Below are 21,542 nucleotides of genomic sequence, written 5' to 3' on the forward strand. Positions count from 1 at the left end.
AAAAAACTTGGGGGGTGTGGCCGGCAGACGGTGCTAATGGCTGTGTAAGAGGCAGAGCTCCGTGTTAACCACCAGCATGCAGCTCCATCCAGTGACACAAAGGGCAATCCAAGGCAGCTTCCAGGTGCTCTGCACCCAGGGGACAATCCTCATCGCCATGGGCTAGAGAAAAAAGGAGAAAGGGCCTAGAAAATTGACCGACTTCTACCCACCGACAAACACTCCTAGGCCACAAGCTGGCACCAGGGCCAGGGATTGCAGCACGGCCTTCAGCACAGCGGCTACCGATCGGGCTCAACCCCTAACCCAGGGGGCTCATCGCTTCACAGCAGCAGCAGAGGATCCACACCAGGGGCTTCTCCCATCAACAGCCTACAAAAATCAGCCCAGAAGGGGTCCTCTGAGCACAAATATGCAGGTGAGCCTGGGGATTACAGTGAATCACAAAACAGCACCAAAGATTTTGTTGAACAGATTAATGAATTCCCCACCACAGGGCAACCCCTAAACGACACTGTGATGAGGGACATCTTAGTAACCCTCCGGGGATCACTACATAGAGGTATGATGCACTGTATTTCACAATTCAAAATGGAAGTTTCCTCATAGAAGACAAGATGGAGGAATTCAGGGTCGCCTATAATGAATTAGTGGAGGCACATAATGACACTGAAGGGGACATGCAAGCTAAGAAAGACAAAATCGCAGACTTAGAAGACAGGTCGCGAAGGAACAATATCAAACTGCGGGAGGGGTGGAAGAATCAGTGACCCCTGCTGAGCTCAGGCATTGCGTCCAACAATTCATAGCGGCCATATTACCTGACACCCTGACAGGGAAGTAATAGTGGATAGAGCCCACCGCCTTCCAAAACCGAAGTTCCTGCCTGAAAAGGTCCCAAGGGATGTTATCACTCGCATCCAGTTCTTCCATGTCAAAGATGAAGTCATGCGTTTTACTAGAATAAATCACCCCCTCCTGGGCCCCTACTCTGGCATATCTGTATTTGCAGACTTGTCCCAACACACCATGATGGCATGCAAAAAAACGACCACACTCACAAAATTACTCCGAAACCATAAAATCCCCTACTCATGGGGCTTCCCCACAAAAATCCTCATTACAAGAGACAACCGCACTCATGTCATCACGACAATTGAAGATGGGTTGGCCCTCGCAAAGAGATGGAATCTGCTACCAGAAGACACCGACGATCATCCATCTAAATCACTTCAGCACAGGCTGTCCCCAGAATGGCAAACAGCATAATAAAAGTGCTATCAATGCCCTCCAGCCGCCTTATATGCAAATTGCTTTGGTTTTCCTTTTGCTGGCAGGATGTCTGTTCTAGGTTATTGGGAGCTCATTCCCCCTTAAATCATTGTGAAAGTTTTCGCACTTAGTGAATTTTTTCACCTTTGTATGTTTTTTGCTTTTGTTTCTGAATTTATATGTTTTCCATATTCCAATTGTACCTGAGGAGCACTATGAAAAATCAACCATACTTCCGCGATGGTTATCCATTGCAAAGGACTTCACAATCACAGGTCTGTGCTGGCTGTCTATTCCTGATCAAACAACACCACCTACAGGTAAAAAAATATTACTACACTTGTCTATTAAGGTTACAGCAGCAAATATAGAGATCTTAATAATACCGAACTCATGACACTGTCAATTGTTTCTATGAACGTTCGCAGATTGAATAGCCTGTTCAAAGGAAGTTCAATGTGGAAGGAACTGGATAAACTTAAGGGAGATGTACTTTGTGCCCAAAAAATTCACTTTATTACAAACAAACAGCCTAAATGCTCCCATGAAGCATTCCCTCACATATTTACTGCCACAGCACCGGTCAAAAAAAGGGGAGTACTGATAGCTGTCAAGCATTCTATCACATTTAAACTGTATGATGTAATTTGCGACCCCAATGGAAGGTTTATTATCCTGATTTGTGACATGAACAACACGACATATAACATGGTAAACCACTACACACCCAACAAGGGGCAAGTAGCATTCTTGAGAGCTCTACTTAAATGGGTAGAAAAGGCTCACTGCTCCTCTGTGGGGATTTTAATAGTGTAGTCAACAAAAATATGGACTGTTCTCACCTGAATCCTACTAATAGATATGAGCTACCACCTCTCTTATCTGAAAAGGAACTGTATGACACATGGAGATGTGTACACTCCTCTGAAAGAGACTTTACCTACTACTCATTCCCTCACCGGGTCTACTCAAGGATTGCCCTTATCCTTTCGGACCTTAACCTACTACAGAGAACTCTATTGCCCCGTACACACGGATCGGACATTCCGACAACAAAATCCTAGGATTTTTTCCGACGGATGTTGGCTCAAACTTGTTTTGCGTGCACACGGTCGCACAAAGTTGTCGGAATTTCCGATCGCCAAGAACGCGGTGACGTCAACCACGTACGACGAGACTAGAAAAGGCCAGTTCAGAACCAAGCGCAGCACCCTTTGGGCTCCTTTTGCTAATCTCGTGTTAGTAAAAGTTTGATACGCATGACTTTCATTAGTCATTAATCATTGTGTTCTTGTTCATTCGTTGCTGTTTTTCAGGTCGCTCTTCATAGGCCTTGTTGTTCTTCAGTACGTTCTGTTACTTCGTTCTGAGCGGCCGACAATTTTCTAGCCATGTTGCGTATACGTACTCCTCGTAGAGTTCTTGCTGTGCGGGGGCTTGGTGTTGGGGTCCTGACCTTGACACAAGTCCAATCCATGAACAGGGTGGGGAGGAGTTCATGGACCAAGAATTGGTTGCTTCAGCGTGACCAGTTCTGTCATATGCCTTTGCTCCGTGAGATCCGTGAGAATAATCCTGATGATTTCAGGAACTTTCTCTGGGTGACGGACCCCGTTTTTCACCGTTTGTTGGCTTCGCTGACTCCCTATATTAGCAGGCAGGATACCTGCATGAGGCAAGCCATCACTCCGGAGCAGAGGCTTGTCGCCACCCTGCTGTACTTGGCGGTGGGGAGAAGCCTGCAGGACCTTAAGTTCTCGACAGGCATCCCCCCCCAGGCTCTGGGGATCATTATCCCGGAGACCTGTTCTGCCATCATCCAGGTCCTGCAGAAGGACTATATGAAGGTAAGATGTATCCTTGAATATCACATTTTATTTTATGTAATGTTTGATAATGTATAGTATTTCTTTCCTTATTCCCTAATTACCATGATTGGAATATGCTGTGAATGTCCCCTTTGTCCTCATGCATTCTGGATTTGTAGGTAATTATTTTTGTTGTCCTTCATACATATTTGCCTTCACTTACCTCCCCAGCATGCTCTCCTGGCCCTATATTCACCTCATGTAGTCACTTAACAATGTATTTTATCAGCTCCATAGTAGTGCTTTACCCCAAACACCCCCTAAAATGTTATTAAAAGTGATTTGTGTTTAAAATTCAGGCAAAGTGCCAGAGGCTTTTTTTGGGGTGTCCCCAAATCATTTTTAACCCTCCCTCCCCCCAACTGCTAAGTCAGCTGATAACAATTCTCTATCTAGCCTCAATCATCTATCTGCTGACTTTGCCAAACCCATACACACTATACCCATCTCTTTTGTGGTCAGGTTTATGGATGAATTCCCCAAAGCATGTAGTGCAAGGGCCTGCCTGTATACTTTCAAATGATACTGTTTAAGGTTTTTGTATTCTATTATTATCTTGATAGGTAATAGCAGAATGTCCAAATGTGCTCATATGTGTACAATGTGTATTTATATCTTTGTATTAAGACACTTCTTACCTGTCCAGTGGGCTGCCAATAGTGTAACTAAGGAGGGGCTGCTCAAAGTAATACACATTATTTAGGCATTCATCTCTCAATGAAGTGGAGAGGGTTACCTGTCCAAGGGTCCCCCCTATAATGTTAGAAATGGCCCAGGAAGAGGGGGGTTATGATAGGTGTACCTTATACTTTGGTGTTGTAAAATTCCCCTTAATAAATGTTATCTTGATGTTGGCCAAGAATGTTTGTGTCTAATCTGCTTTCCATGTTTTAATGTGCAAAAAGACTAATTTTTTTTTTTCCTCCACAGTTTCCTTCCACGCCACAGGAATGGCAAACTGTAGCCTCCCACTTTGCTCAGCGGTGGGACTTTCCTAACTGTGGAGGGGCAATTGATGGGAAACATGTCTATATCATCCCACCACCCAACTCGGGGCCGTACTATTATAATTATAAGGGGTTCAATAATATTGTGATGTTGGCTGTGGTGTCGGGTAATTATGAGTTCCTGTATGTGGACGTGGGGAAGAATGGACGGATGTCCGATGGTGGAGTCATCGCCCAGACGGAGTTTTACAGGCATCTCCAAAATGGCATCTTGGACTTGCCACCTCCAGAAGACAATGTGGAAGGACTACCATTCATCTTCGTTGCGGATGAAGCCTTTGCGCTGGGGGACCACCTTATAACTTTTTACGGCAACATTCTGCCAACTATGCTGGCTCAGTTGGGCCTGAAGCCAGAATTCATAATAAACCAACCCTGATGGCGCTTGAAAGTGGCTGTCCTGGCTTGCCCTCCCTGAGTGCCCGTGATGTCCGGCTAAGATACCTTGAGTTCTTTGTGGGTAGGGGGGCCATCAATATGCCAGACAATTTTTGAAACCTTGATCAAATAAAAAAAAAATATGCAAATCTTTGGTGACATTTACTGCTTGTGTATGTTTTAGCTGACCCTGACAGAAATGTGGTGAGTCCAGAAAATGGCGTGATTGTGTAACCTTACAAAGCACTGTTGGATGTTATTTACTAAAGGCAAAGACACTTTGCACTACAAGTGCACTTGAAACTGCACTGAAACTGCACTTGTAGTGCAAAGTGGATTTGTCCTTAGGAAATAGCCCCCATTGTCACAGAAAGCAGCAATTAGAGCACCACAAAAGTGTAGCGTTGAGACAATAATCCTCACATTCTTGATTAACAATCTTTTTAATACCTGCACAATCACATGTGCATTTAGAAAAGGTTTTTAAAACAAACCAACATGTTTGTTGTATAACAATTTTTGGGGTGGCATTATCAAAAATAGAAATGTCCATTTAAGATAAAACAGGCATGTTTCAAACCAACAAGAAAGACACAAATCTAGAACTTACAAAGTTCACATTTGGTAGAACTTGAAGGCAATATCAAACATGAGTATTTAGGAACTGTGTTTGATATTGCGTTCAGATGGGGTGAAGTCACCCCAGGAAAAGCCAAATTTTGAAGATGCACACCAATTTACGAATGTCAACATGTGCTAGCTGCCATCACGGGGGATCAAGGGACGTGTTTTGTGGGAGCAACCCTTTCCTCTCAGCTACTTTATTATTGAGGAAGGGGTTGCACCCCCAAAATGCCTACATTGATCTCTCGTGATGGCAGATAGCATATGTTGGCACACTGTGTGCATCTTCAAAATTTGGCTTTTCTAAAAATCACAATTTTTAACATTGTAGCACAACAAAAAACAAAGGGAATTGGAGGGGTTTTAAACTCTCCCCAAAACATCAATGATGTTCTTATTTTTTAGAAGAACATCATTGATGTTTTTCGTGATGTTTTCCAATGCAACATTACACCCCATGATCTCCCCAATCAGGATCTGGGCACTTTCCGAGGTGAAAGGATCTGGATCCACAACATCACGATCACCTAAAAAGAGAGGAACCAAAAAAAACCAAGGTATTATAAACATGCTGGCATCCATCTCTTACCTGAGCCTGTGGTCGCAGACACTCACCTGTTGTGGTGACTAGTTCCACCACGTCTTCCTCCTCCTGCTCTTCTTGTCTTTGGGGTATTTCCCCTTCTTCCAGAGGTGGGGGGTCTGTGGTCTCCTCGGATGAGGGGTGCCCTCCGAGTCTTTTCTCCCCTATGTAAAAAAAAAAAGGTATACTTAGCACACAGATATTTGATGGCAGAACTAAAAATATGAAACATTGCTTGGAAGTGGGGTACAATTGTCTGTTTTGGTAGAGTTCCAAGATGTAGCATTTTCAGTGTCCTTTGTCAAGCTTCAATACTTTACCTGTTTTGTACAAGCTTCACAGATGGAGACCCCCCTATAGTATACACTGGAGCACCTGTGTGGACCCCCTAATAAAAAGGTTGTTCTGGTGTCCCACACTAGTGCTCTAGCGTCAAGATGTCTAAACAGCTGCTGAGTGTCCTCTCCTTACACAGATTCTAGTTTGCATTTAATTCTAGTAACAAACCCATCTACACAACCAAATTATTTTCAGACAAGTTTGCCGTCAAAAATGTGGGCAAATGCATATGGCCAAAACAATGGTGTTTTATTGGCCCAAAGAAAAAATGTTTGATACGAACGAATAATGTGCCCATGAACATGAAAGTTGCCATTTTAAACTGTACAACAGTTCCTAAAAGCACATGGAGCAGCACGAACGTAATAAACAGAAAAAGAATAGGAACACAGCACAACTACTTACTTTTTTGCAGCACTCTCCGGATCTTTCAGTACTGCTCGTGTTCTCTTAATTTGAGGTCCGACCACCGCTTGCTGAGCTGATCTTTCGATCGTCGTACCCCGAAATTCCGGTGCAAACTCTTGACCACTTTCGCCATGATCTTGGCCTTTCTGATATTGGGGTTGGGGTAAGGTCCATACTTCCCGTCATAGTCGGCCTTCTTCAGTATGTCGACCATCTCCAACATCTCCCCAAAGGACATATTTGAGGCCGTAAATCTTCTCCTTCTTGATCCAGACGTTTCCGGATCCGGCCCTTCCTCCTCCTCGTTGCTGTAATTAGCACGCACCTGTTGTGTCTCCGCCATGTGCTCTTCCCCCACTGCGCCGAATGAAAAGGGGTGGGGAATAGACTAGAAAGAACGTCAGGGGCGGGCGGAGTTACACGCATGCGCAGTGTGTATAAAGCGTAACACGCCTGTGTAGTACGTACGATCTGTGAGCGGAAGAAGGCATCGGAGGCGCCGATTATGAAAACGAAGGTAAGATCTAAACTTGGGCCTATACTGCTTCTAAATTGAGGCCTATATTGTAACAAGATTAGGAGAGTTTGGCCTGACATTAGGGTTTGTCTTGTGTTGTGGCTTGCAGAGAAAATGGATGGCTTCAAGGACCAGAATTTCCTCACCCTGTTCATAGATAAATACAGGGAGCTGCCCTGTCTGTGGCAGGTGAGACACCCCCATTACAACAATAAACAAAAGAGGCAGGCAGCGCTGGAGAAACTGCTGGAGTTGGTGAAGCCGGTGGTCCCCACAGCAACCATCCCCTATTTAAAAACCAAAATTGGTGGCCTGAGGAGCACTTATCTAAGGGAGCGCAAGAAGGTCACAGATTCCCAGAGATCCGGAGCTGGATCAGATGACATTTATGTCCCCAGGCTGTGGTACTATGAGAAACTGCGATTTCTGTCAGACCAGTCTGAAGTCAGGGAATCCCTCTCAACCCTTCCTTCCACCCCAGCTGAGGCTTCCGATGTCCAACCTGGGCCTTCCAGCCAGGAAGAAGTGGAGGAGCCCAGCTGGAGTCAGGTATAGCATTGTTCTACGGATTTCTGCTCAATAAATAAATGATGTTAATTAGATATTATTATTGATCACTAATTGCTGATTTAATAAAATGTTTTACATATCAATAGACAGTAGTGGGCACCCAAAATTGGGACAAGAATGAAAAATGCTGGGCTCAGAAGGATAGTCTGTTATATTTGTTAACATTCAATTTGCAACAATCATGAGGTGAAAATTGTGTGTGATTGATGAAGAAAAAACTAAAACTATGTCCCTTTTTCATACACAGGAAGACCTCAGCCAGGAGGAGGAGGCTGTGGAATGTGGCAGCCAGGAGGAGGCGGGGGTTAGTGGCAGCCAGGAGGAGGCGGGGCTAAGTGTCAGCCAGGAGAAGCCTGGGACAAGTCAAAACCTGACAGAATCGCAGGTTCCTCCCCTCCGCCTTCCATACAAAAGAGCGAGGAAGGCGACTCACATGTAGGATTCTGCGCTCAGGCTCATTCAGGAGGCTTCTGCGTCCCTCCGAGCCTTACCCACTCCTGAAGAAGCCTTTGCCTGCATGGCTGCCACAAAACTGCAGGGCATGCAGGAGGGTCAATGAAAAATATGTGAGGACCTTCTGTATAAAGTCCTAAGTAAGGGGGTGAGTGGTGAACTAACACCCAATACCCACCTGAGTGAGTTGGCCCCTCCCCCTCCTTCTCCTCCTGCCCCAACTCCACCACCAGAGCCACAGCATGGAAGGAAGCGTGGAAGGAAGACCAGAGAGTGATGGCCCTGGGTTCAGTCTGGTCTGACAAAATATGTAGTCTCTTGTATGACCACAGCCTGGGGACACAGATGTCATCTACTGCTTTCCGGATCTCTGGGACTTCTGGACCAGACTGCACTCCCTTATAAATGGACTCCTCAGGCCACCAATTTTGCTGGAAAATAGTTGATGTGTGCCCTGGGGGTCCAAGGCTTCACCCATTTCTGCTATTTCTCCAGCGTTGCCTCCCTCTTTGTTTAGTTGTGAGCCCTTAATAAAGGAATTTTTGGTTCAATTATACTCGCCTATGTGTGTTTTCATTCAAAAAGGACAGTTTGTTTGTGAGGAGGCAGGTACATTTCAAATATACAATGTGAAATTAACAAGAGACAACAACACCAAACAATCTCCTACAGATTAAATAATATAAGATATCAATGGTGTTGTGGTAACTTGACACACAAAACACACACAAAAATATTATAGAGTAAAACACAACAAAAACAACAATAAAAACACAGCCTTGAAAAACAAAACAAACCCCCAAAAAATACAAAACCAGCCTGGAAGAAGACAAAAAATAATTACAAACAACCAAAAACAAATTTGGGCAGATGTGACAAATCTAAATATATTGAGGGAATCCCAATAAATAATAAAGAAATAAGTTTGTGAGAAGTCTGTGTGAATATGAGCAGCAAAACTACTTCATTCTTCTCACATAAAGAAGAAGAGAGTGCGCTGTATTAAACCATTTTTTACATTGCACCGTGACGAAAATGCTGTATCCATTGCGAACGCTAATTTTACCAGACCAAGCTGTTCCGTCTCAGAATTTCTTCTGAGCATGCCTGGCACTTTGTGCGTCGGAACTGGCCACACACGGTCAGAATTGACGCGATCGGATTTTGTTGTCGGAAAATTTTATAGCCTGCTCTCAAACTTTGTGTGTTGGAAAATCCGATGGAAAATGTCCGATGGAGCCCCCACACGGTCGGAATTTCCGAAAACATGCTCCAATTGGACATTTTCCATTGGAAAATCCGACCGTGTGTACGGGGCATATCAGTCATGATCCATTTGATAACGTTGTCAGGCCTGTCTCCATAGTTTTAAAAGAGCAACATTCGGTCTCTCCTGCTTACCTCTGGAGGAATAATGCTGAACTGCTTTTCAAAGCATTTTACCAAATAGAACCAACAACTTACTGAATTTTTTCATATCAATAACAATGCGGACACTAGTATAGCATCTCTGTGGAGTGCCCTCAAGGCATTCAGCAGGGGTTTACTTATTCAGGAGGCTGCGAGGGAAAAAAAGAGGAAGGCAAGGCTGTTAAACACCCTACTTGAGGACCTCAAAAACTTAGAAGAACAACATAAACACAATCCTTCCCCTAAAATAGAAACTGACTTCTTTAATTGTAGACAAAAGGTTTGTTTATCACTTATTTCAACCCATCAGAGATACCTGAGACAAACAAAAGCAATGTACTATGCACAAGGGAAGAAAGCAGGTAAATTACTGGCTAATTATATCACAAAAAGATTGCAACGTACAAAACTGAATAATATTAGAGACCCACACATAGGGAAAGTAGAACATCACCCATCATTAATAGCTAATGCTTTCATGAAATATTACTGAGACCTATACAATCTCAATCTAGACAGTGAAACACCACAGGCATCAGAACAGGCTATTAACTTCTTTCTCAACACAGTAACCCTACCTACACTGAATGAGGAAAATCTCACTTGACTCAATGCACCAATTTTAGATAAAGAAATTCTAGATACCATTCACGCCCTACCAAAAAATAAGTCACCTGGCACGGATGGTTTTTCTTCAGAATACTACAAAACCTTTTCTCAAACTTTAGTCCCTCACTTGAATACATTGTTCAACAGCGTGGCCTTGTCAGCCACATTCCCTGAAGAAATTTTACAAGCAACTATTGTCACCCTGCCAAAGCCAGGTAAGAAGCCGGACACAAATCTCCCTATTGAACACAGCTAGGATTTTGGCGTAAAATTTTAAGTCTAGCAGAGTAGCCAAAATCATCCCTTCCTTAGTAAAAGTGGACCAAGTGGGTTTGGTCAAAGGGAGACAGGCCCCAGATGAAACGAGGAGATTATTTAACCTCCTACAAATTGCATAAACTAGGAAAACACCCACGGCAATTCTGGCATTGGACGCAGAAAAATCCTTCGACAGAGTACATTGGGGATACCTTAAGGCAACCCTACAAAAATTCGATCTCCAGGGACCCATACTCTTAGCTATTTCTGCATTATACACTTAACGTTCTGCCAGGGTAATGCCATCTCTGAAAAATTCTATATTACTAATGGATCCCGCCAAGGCTGTCCCCTGTCTCTTATCATATTTACTCTAATGATGGAGCCCTTGGTGGAGGCAATCAGGAAAGATAGCAATATATCAGGGATCAGTGTTTCAGGTCACGTTTATAAGATTGGACTCTTCGCAGACAATGTGATCCTAACACTCACCAACCTTGCTTCTTCCCTGGCTAAGGTGCAAACAGTACTGGAAGAATACAGTGCAGTCTCATACTACAAGCTTAATATCTTGTATACTGCCTGTGAATATTAAAAAATAAATATCCCTTCTTAAAGACCGGTACCCCTTCCAATGGATGTCTAAAACAACCCCCTACCTAGGAATCAAATTAGCTTCCCCAACTACGTCCACATACGAAACAAACTTCCCTGCCCTACTAGACAATATCAAAAGTGACTTAAACCACATCTCCTCCTACAAACTCTCCTGGTTATGCTGAATAGCAGCCCTAAAGATGCTTCTCCTACCCAAACTATTTTATTATTACTTAAGAACTATCCCCATTTGTTTTCCAGAGTCCTTTTTCAACCTCACAGATAAGCTTTTTTAGACAATTCATATGGAAAAGTAAGACATAGATTTACAGGGGAAGCTAGACGGGAGCTAAACGGGAAGACACCCGTTTACAGTGACCTGTCACTCCTAACATACTTTATCAACTTCTGTTCATCGTCCTTATACTGGGCCATAACAGTGTTCAGCAATTTGTTATTAGATTAATTCCCTATTTTCAATAGATCCCCATGCCATGATTTCCCTATGTATTATCTTCGACCCATTATCCTTTCCAGACCACTTCCCAACCCCTTGTCCGGTTCAGCTTGGGTTTGGGGGGGTCGGGTGTTTTCTCTGTCTCCAGGGTTGCAATGTGCAGCATCCCATCCCTCCTCCCCCACCCTTTGGTGGGGGGGGGGGCTTGGCCTCCTGCTCATTGGCGTCATGCTTTGACACCGCAAACAACGGTGTCATGGACGTTGATTTAACATCTTTTTTCCATCCTTATCCACGCACGAGGGTGGAGACCCACTGCTGATGGCTCCTCCATATGCAGCTGGGAATTCCCTCCCCACCTCTCTTGTGCAGATTGGCCAATCAGGCATGATGTTGACAGGGCCCCTCCCTGAGAATGGGAGTATATAGTAGCCTTGGAGCAACCGATGGTTCATTTGCTTGACTCAATCACAAGGAAGCACACGCTTATCCCACACACAGGTTACCCTCTTCGCTGGGAGATCAGCCACCCTCTTTTGGTATGTTTTTTTGTTCCCTCTACTTGATTTTATTTCACATACACCCCCTCATGTAGTCCCCTTGTGGGAACTCATAGACATTTTGCCACATTATCTTTATTAGGGTTGTCCCGATACCACTTTTTTAGGACCGAGTACAAGTACCGATACTTTTTTTCAAGTACTCGCCGATACCGATTACCGATACTTTTTTTTTAATGTCACGTGACAGTGTTTTATTTTTCATTTTTTTTTTTTTTTTTTTAACAGTGCTTGCTTTTTTTTTGGGGGGGGGAGGGGGTGAACGTTGTATATGTGTGTTATTTTTTTTTTTTTACAATTTTTATTTTTTACAATAATATTTCTTTTATTCTTTATTGTTTTTTTTTTTTTTTTTAATCAGCCCTTTTGGGGGCCTTTGGTGAGATATCAGGGGTCTTAACAGACCGCTGATATCTCCCCCTTGAGACAGAGAAAGAGACAGAGGATAGAGAATCCCCAGTCCCTTTCTCTGCAGCGTCAGCTGCACTGACAATGAATGGAGAGAAGACCGCAGCTTCTCTCCATTCATAAACTGACACATCGTAATCACAGAAGATTACAATGTTTCAGTTATGTGAATGGACAGAGTCAGCTGACTCTATCCATACACAAAGGAAGGAGGAGGGGGAGGACGGAGGAACTGAGGGGGAGAACGGAGGGGACAGATAAGAGCAGAACGGAGGGGACAGATAAGAGCAGAATGGAGGGGACAGATAAGAGCAGAATGGAGGGGACAGATAAGAGCAGAACGGAGGGGACAGATAAGAGCAGAACGGAGGGGATAGATAAGAGCAGAACGGAGGGGACAGCTGAGAGGGACAGAGGAAAGGAGGGGGCATGGAGGAGGATGCAGTGACAGTCAGCTGTGAGTGATCACCGCTGTCTGTCACTAAGGCTGGTGAAAGCCGCTGGGGGAGAATCTTGTAACTCCCCCACGCGCCAATCACAGCTGACAGTCAAGGTATCGGGGGAGGCATCGGGAGCATTTGCCCGAGTACAAGTACTCGGGCAAATGCTCGGTATCGGTGCCGATACCGATACTAGTATCGGTATCGGGACAACCCTAATCTTTATACTTTTACACATTTAATTAATCCCTTTTTGACACATTTTTTCTGAAAAACACTATGCACTTTTCGTGCACACGTAGTCAATTGGATCATGCTGTGACCACGGTGTTGGGCTCCAGGCACTGTTCTCCGTTCTTGGAGGGTTCCCCCGTCTCAACCCCGGGGGAGACATCATGCCTGTTACCCCGTCTTCCTTGGCGGATACCAGACCTGGCCTTGAGGCTGTGTAGTAAGTATCCCAATCTATCTCCACCTTGTTGGGATATAATCCCTCTGTCCTCCCTTATTCTAAGGGCATTATCATTAACCCCTGTACATTTCCTTCCCAGTATGTTACTTCACAACACTCCTGATGAATGGCTGTAATGCCAGGAAACGCGTTGAGTGCCACTAGATGCCAACAGTTACTTGTCTCTATTACATATGTTTTTCAGTCGATTCAATATACCATGTATATTTGCCATGTCTATTTTCTATCTGTATTGCATGCTATGAGCAGCATATTTAGTGTAAGTCTTGTGACTACCTATCTATTTGATACAAAATATCTGATATGTATTCTAGATTATAATAAATAACTCATGTACTGTAACTTCATTTCTATGTTTTTGTTTTCTCCTGACATGGCGTTCCCTCATTTAAAGTCCCTTTCTACCTACCAAATCAGGGATGGAGGCGGCCATGTGTTTTATATAGTGTGTGTGAGATCACGTCCATTTACTGTTGTAGTGGGATGCCTGTGAAACAGGTTAAAATTTACAGGAAAAGTGATTGATGGGGATATATGTTCCTCCACAGATTCTTAGATTTGCAACCTAAGATAATTCCAGCAAAGACTTCAGGGTAAAGAAGGATAGTTCTTTACCCTGTATTGTTAAAGTCCATTCTGGGACTGGTTTTATTGGAAATCTGATAGAGATCCTGGTGGGACAGATCTCCAAGTCCGTGGACCGCAGTTTAATGTTTTCTTTTCAGGTCTTGATTGTAATGGAAATGTGTAAGTTCTGTATATAATTGTATTGTATTTTGTATGTATTGCACACGGCCCTCACTGTGCACACAGCACTAATAATGTTTTCAGTAAATGTTTACATTCTTTCGAGTCCTGATTAGAATTAGCCTGCCTATGTAACGCCTCTTGTTACCATAAACGTACAATTGTAATATTAATGTGATACCTACGTAATCATGTGCATAAAAACCTTCAATTGTGACATAATAAAGCAGAACAGTAATTTGGAAAGATGCTGAGCGTATCTTTTGTGTCTGTTCCCTACTGCAGTAGTTATTATTAATTTGGAACCACTAATCAATATGAGGATAGGAGTTGCCTATCATCAATTTAACCGAGTCAGCATGGCGAGCTTTGCCTTAGGAGGGGATTCCAGGTGACCCTGAGTATCCGAAACGAGGAACTTGAGACGATCCGGGAATTTCTGATAATCAGCTGGCTGAGGTAAGCCTTTTGCTTACATTTGCGTTATCAGACTTCCTTGATCGGTAAGGCATTTTCGGGACAAAGGGTACCTATTTTACTCCCCTTAATCGAACTGTATTGATTGGTGGTTATATGTTATGTTGTCCCTGTCTATTGTCCATTGGAGTGTTATAGATAAGAAAGGGAAGAATAGTGCTGTTCACAGGTATATGTAGTAAATCTGCTAGATAAAGTAGTTTAGAGGCAAGAGGGTATAGGCACACGTAGAGAAGAGAGAAGACTGGCCAGTCATTATGGGCATTAAATTAAGTAAGGGAATGAAGGGTAAGAGACCCTCAAAAATGCCCAGCGCAAGAGGAGCGCTACATATGAACCAAAGGTGCGGTTCCGCCTATACTGAGCCCCTAGATTAATGGTTAAAGTGGACAGGGATCCACAATGGGTAACTGGGTTACCAAGGTCCACAGGGACTAAGAATCATGCAGAGTAAACAGCTAGAGAAACAGCTATCTATGTGAGCAGGATGGATCAAGGGTGACATTAGAACTAGACAGAAAGGGACATTTTCATGTTAAGTTGTGTGATGAATTTGGAGTCAGGCACTATAACTATTAGAGTCAGAAACAGAGAAATGAGAGTTAAAACAGAATACTTTATATGTTGTCAGAGAGGGAAGATGGGATGAGCACTCTGGCTGCCCGTCTGATCATAGAAGCTAGATATAAAAGATATCTGAACAAAATAAAGAAAGTAGAATTTAGACAGGAAAATATTAATGAGAGTTAAAAGAAAGTGAGAGAATGATATGCATGTGTTGTGCACAAATGGGAAAAATGTAAGCGATTTTAGAGACATATTGGTGTATGTGTGTGCAAATGCTGGGACCTTTAGTTCTATTGCTTGTGTGTGTCATGTATGCAGATGTGACCCCCTTCTTTGTGCTCTCCTGAAAGAATGTCCCTGAGAGGTCAGTGATAAGCTGGAAGGACACCATGCCAATTCCAGTTTTTTTAGACAAAACATGTGCCGGGTTAATGAATCTAATGGTAAACAATGTGATCACAATTATTTTGAATCTGTTTTCCAAACATGATAAAATGAAGGTTACATTTAACCGTGTATTACACAAATTGAATATCCTTTGACAGTGGAAACAGTGCATTTAAAAAAGGGAAATTAAGTAATAATGAGTATTCATTTCTAATATGAGTTTAACAATTATATAGATATATTGAAACTGGTTAAGATAACCTTTGGTTGGAAATGAAATCCAGGTTATTGGGGAAATTTGTAATGAATGAGATTAGTTTAGATTAAGATAACAATTTTGTAATTTTACATTTATACAATAAGCCCTTATTGAGAGAAAAAAAAAAAGATTAAGATGAGGTTGTTATTTTGAATAAAGCTGCCATAATATTTAACAAAGCCAAGATGGATGGGATACATAAGAAGTTTTTCTACAAAAATGATATTGTAAGGTTTTTGATGTGCAGTCCATGATGTAAGAGTAATAATAAATAAAATTTAAATATAACAGACCCATCACATCAAGTCCACACACCCTGTTAGGATAGATGCCGCCTGCAGCCAGTTGTTTTATAGTTTTTGATGCTTTCTGGTCCATCATACAGATTGTTGATCCTTTTGTTTTTATTTATTTTTATTTTTGAAATCCAAAGCAGAATGTGTGGATTGTGAAATGATGTGCCCCTTTTTCTTGTAAGTACAGTGGTATAAGCAGAAGAATATTTTGGATTTATGGGCATCTCTGCATGACCGCAGGGTATTGTTATAATTTTTTATAATACTGCCAGGAAGAAGTTGTCTTTTGAAACATGAAACTGGAGTTCTTACACAAATAGCATGATAGAAAACAAGCCATTGTAATATATTTATGGAAGCTGGACCCAGTAATGAAGGGTTCACCCCGATATATCAGAGCTGCAGTTTTTATGCAAAGGTGCTATTAGACAAAGTTAGATATTGTTTTGGTCAAACATTTAATTTTTAATGGTCCGACATTCTGTGCAGCAAATATACAGATAACTGTTTGTCTAATGAAAGGTTTAAAATATGAGTTTGTTTATGTACAAATATAACAATGAAAAATGTGTACATTTGAATCCAGCCACCTTATTGCCTCTATTGGAGGAGGCTGGAGACAAAGGAAGACACGTGTGTTAAATTGATGGTGTAGGAATCAGCTGCTGTGAGCCCCGTGCAGGACACACTCCCTGAAGACCCAGATATTACATTTTTTTGTAGATTTGAGTATGCAGTTTATCACCCAGAAGGATACTCTGTATTCAAAGTCATTGGATCCTTTTTGCCCAGCTCAAGAAGCAGAGCTCCATGTTTTAGCAAAGCCTGTGAGCTATAAAAAGAGTGTATATTTATATAGATAGTCGAGATATAGAGAGCTTTTGGTTCCATTTGAAGGGCCAGAAGTTTGTTTTTACTTCGGCAGGTAAACCAATAAAGCATGCCAAGTTAATTTGATCGGCTGTTTTCAGCCTTCCAGGTTCTTGCTGAGGTAGCCATATTAACTTTCACACATGGAAGCAGACCAGGTGACTAAGGATGCTGCATTTACAGCCCCGGACACTTGATGGGTCTGTGCAACTCTCAGATTCCACCCTAGTTCTGGCCCAGTATAGCTGGGATTAATAATTCAACTTTAAGGACCCCAGAACGAGAAGAACAAGTGGTCCACAGGGGGCAACTTCTTATGAAACAGGACTTTGGAAAAGGTGATCATTTATGTCTGCCAGACACTCTTTTCCCTCCAGCTTGACACATGGACCGTGTCATCAGTCACAAGAAGTTATGGCTGCCTTAGTAAATGAGCGTGGGATAGAGCCAGGGTTCACCACAGTTGTTTTTATAACACACCACTTCTTGTTTTACCTGTTACCAAAGGTGTTACCAAAAGCTGAACATCCCTCCCAGAGATTACAAAAAGGTATATCCAGATGCCCAAGTCAGGATCTTACAAGTATGCATTTTGTCTGTATGGACATGTTTTTTGGATGTCCAGTGGCAAATGCTACTGCAAAGGCCACAGTAAAAAAGTGTTATCAGAAGTAGTTTGTAAGTACAGAGTGCCAGAAAGTACAGAGAGTAACAGAGGAAATCATTTTTAGATGAGAGTCCTTACTAGAAGTTTTGAGGTTTTATTTTTACACCCCCTACTGTCTACAATGTAGTGGAAAAAGTAGAGTAAGAAACTAGAAAACTTTTGCCTGAATGTTTTCTTATATTTTATGAAGCCCCTAAGGGGGATGTTGGACTCTCTCCCTATGGGATTTGGTTTGGGAGTGTGTTACTCACTTGCTTATACTTTGTCTCAGCAGCTGAAGTCCTTCATTCGGATCTCACAGAGAATGCTGATGATCTTTTAAGGTTTTTTACAAACTCATTTATGTGTTTTCTCCCTAATTCCAGATCCTAAAAGTTTGGAAGGATCTAAAACTAAAGCCAGGTGACTTTTGGATTGTTAAGAGACATTTATATATAAGGAAATGTTTGCAGACTCAATACAGCATCTATTTCATGTACAGTTTTTGCAAAACTTGAAGGAAAAGTCACCTGGATCCACACCAGACACTGCAAAAATGACTAAATTAAAGAAATCTCTGTGTTTGATTTGTTTCCCTCTTGTGATCACAGTCTAGGGTACTTTTTGATTCAATTACTTTAATTGTATGGGATATATATATATTTGAAAAGTAGTTTAGCCATGTTGAAGTCATATTTTGTCTTTTGTACGTCTTCCATTTTATGTAGAATTGTCTGTGTTTACATGTGCTGATAAGTCAGCATGCCAACAATTCAGCTAGAAGGCCATTCTGGCCACAGGAGTGTACAGCCAGTACTCTGTAAATATGTCTTATCAATCATTTGTTTTTCACAATGAAAAGTCATTTTGTAATGAAAAAGTTGCTCAGCTATTATTTTCTCCACAATGGAGTTTTTTGCCTCTTTGGCCAGGACTACCTCTACCTAAGCGTGTAGAGGTTCCAGGTTAAAGGTGATAGCAGGTATGGTTAGTGATCAAAATATTGATCAAAAGAGGGGAGACTGTAATGGAAATGTGTAAGTTCTGTATATAATTGTATTGTATTTTGTATGTATTGCACACGGCCCTCACTGTGCACACAGCACTAATAATGTTTTCAGTAAATGTTTACATTCTTTCGAGTCCTGATTAGAATTAGCCTGCCTATGTAACGCCCCTTGTTACCATAAACGTACAATTGTAATATTAATGTGATACCTACGTAATCATGTGCATAAAAACCTTCAATTGCGTCATAATAAAGCAGAACAGTAATTTGGAAAGATGCTGAGCGTATCTTTTGTGTCTGTTCCCTACTGCAGTAGTTATTATTAATTTGGAACCACTAATCAATATGAGGATAGGAGTTGCCTATCATCAATTTAACCGAGTCATGATTAAGGCAGCTGGTCCTAGCTCTCGGAGAGAGAGAGTGTGCCTCCATGTGAGGAGACATCTAGGAGCATGGCTGCTCATCCCTAATGTTGGATATAAAGGATTTGCATTTGTAAGGACATTTACTACAAGACCAAGGACTGGTCAGTCTATGGACACAATAAGGCTCAGTAGAGCAGAAGTTTATTGTTGTTTGATTGCTGGAAAAGCTGGTGGTTTGGGGACCAGTACCTGTAGCAGCAGTGCTGTTGAAGAGTAGCCAGGTGGGCTTGTATTTTCAATTGTGTCTGAATGACGTTTAAACCCCTGCGTGGGATTCCCGAGTGAACTTTTGTTTCATGTTTATCATTTAATAAACGTGGGCTACCAGGTCCTTAACTATAAATGCCTGTCTGATGTGGACTCACTAAATGAAAACGCATCTTCCACTGAGCTAAACAATCCCCCATGCTACACTGTATACTCACATATAAAGAATTACTCTCTAAATAGCCGGTATCACATGCGTATGCCCTGATCCAACTACAGCATTTCCATGCTACCCACTCAGCAACATTCTATGTAATACACAAAGACATATGGCAATACCTCATGACCAATTATGACAAGCATAAAGGGTTGCCTTGGTTCTATGCCCTCCTGCAAAACAAGCATAACTTTACCAAAACTTTCAACATGACTAATTGGGAAAAGGAACTGGGCACAACACATTCACATACAGAATGGAGAGATGCGATTCAAACCTGCTACCGGTATTCCCATTGTACTAATCACTGGGACCTAATGCAAAAAATTCTTCACAGATCTTATCTCACCCTAGTAAGAACGTCTTTAATCTTCCCTTTGGAACCCAACTCCTGTTGGAGACAAATGTGGTGCAAAGGGCAGCATTATTTACATATTATGGGAATGTAAAAATATTTGCAGCTTTTGGTACGCAGTATTTAAACTATTTTCCTTCATAACTGGCTTTATCATTAAACCAAATCCTCAATTAGCCCTTCTTAACCTCACCATAAAGAAAGTACCAACCCAACTCAGGAGCATAATAACTCATATTCTTATTGCGGCCCACCTGACAATTACAGCTAAATGGAAAACTACCTTAGCCCCTAACACTGATTAAGTTGTACAAAGAGTTAAAACACAACATTCTTATGAAAGACACTTTGCTATTCAATCTAACACTTTAAAGGTCTTTAATGCACATTAGTCACAATGAACCTCTAAGTTCCCAGATGATTCTTAATCTTATAAATGGATGCCTTATTTGTTTCCTTTTTTTTTCCCTATGCTATATACAATTTTCATTTTACACTATATAGCAGCTTGCCTACAAAAGACAAGTAATGCATTTACTTTCTTCAGATAAAATATATAACCCACCTGTACATAACCTCTTCAAGGGTCCATGGCATCCACATTGTGAAGTAGGATGCGCGGTCCCTCCAACTGATAGAGAGACACTCAGGTATGTAATTTATTACTGTGTTATATCAATTTTGTCTATTATACTTAGCAATATTGTATTTTTTTCTTATTGAAAATTAATAAAAAGAATTGAAAGGATAAAAAAACCTTCTGCCTTTAAGAAATCAAGAAGTTGACAGCATGTGAGTGTGGCCAAAAAGTTGTCATGGTCAAAATATTTGGTATCATTTCATGGTGTTTGACTTTTGTGACACCTTTCTCCTTTGCATTTCTATATTTTAGACTAAATAGGGCTTAGGGTACACTAAAGAGAACATGGGAAAAATACATACTCCATCATTGCCAGTGAATGCAATAATAACCCTCAGCATTGGTGTCAGTGAAAACAACAATATCCCCCTGCACGCCTCTTAGTGAACACAATAATAACCCCCAGCATTCATGTCAATGAGTACAATAATAACCCCCAGTATTGGTGTCAGTGTCCACAGTACCAACCCCCAGCGTTACTGCTAGTGAATGCAACAATAACCCCTAGTTTAAAGTCCCTAGTAGGACACTGCTATTTTCGGCAACTGGCATATAAACTTCCTTAGCATTGGTTTTTAGCATACTTACCCTAGCTACCACTCCCATGATGCTCCCTCTCCCCCTCTCTGCAACCTCAACCACTTAAGTGAAACTTAACCTGTCAAATTTCTCCCACCTAACATCTATATTCCCAGTGCCGGACAGGGGTTTCATCAACACAGTCCCTACACACAACTATGGCATTGCTGGGCAAAGGGTGCTGTTGTGATTAAGGCTGTGATTAAAAGACATGCCCTTAAAAAACAAAATTGGTGGGACAAAAGAGTAAAGGAGAGAGACTGTCTACACAAAACCAACATTTGGCATCAATGAAGATCACAGACAGAATTTATTGTTTCAAATGCTAGATACCTTACTGTATAATGTAATAGATTCCAATCTCTTCCTTATTCAATATCACTTCCTTGTACTTTAATAGACTGTAAACTCTTTCAGCTGATGTGCATATTTTCAAACAAATCATCTTTTTTCTATTCCACCTTCTGAATCACTTTCTTGAAAAGGGTGTAAGAACTTCCAAGTCCTGAATCACTTATACCCTAATAGAATACAAACTGTTCCCATTTCTGTGTCGCTTTCTTTACCAAAATAGAATTTATTATTTTCATAGTAGACTCTAAGCTCTTTTATTCTTCATTTTATTCTG

Source organism: Aquarana catesbeiana, linkage group LG02, assembly GCF_042186555.1.
Source record: "Aquarana catesbeiana isolate 2022-GZ linkage group LG02, ASM4218655v1, whole genome shotgun sequence".
Taxonomy (NCBI): Eukaryota; Metazoa; Chordata; class Amphibia; order Anura; family Ranidae; genus Aquarana; species Aquarana catesbeiana.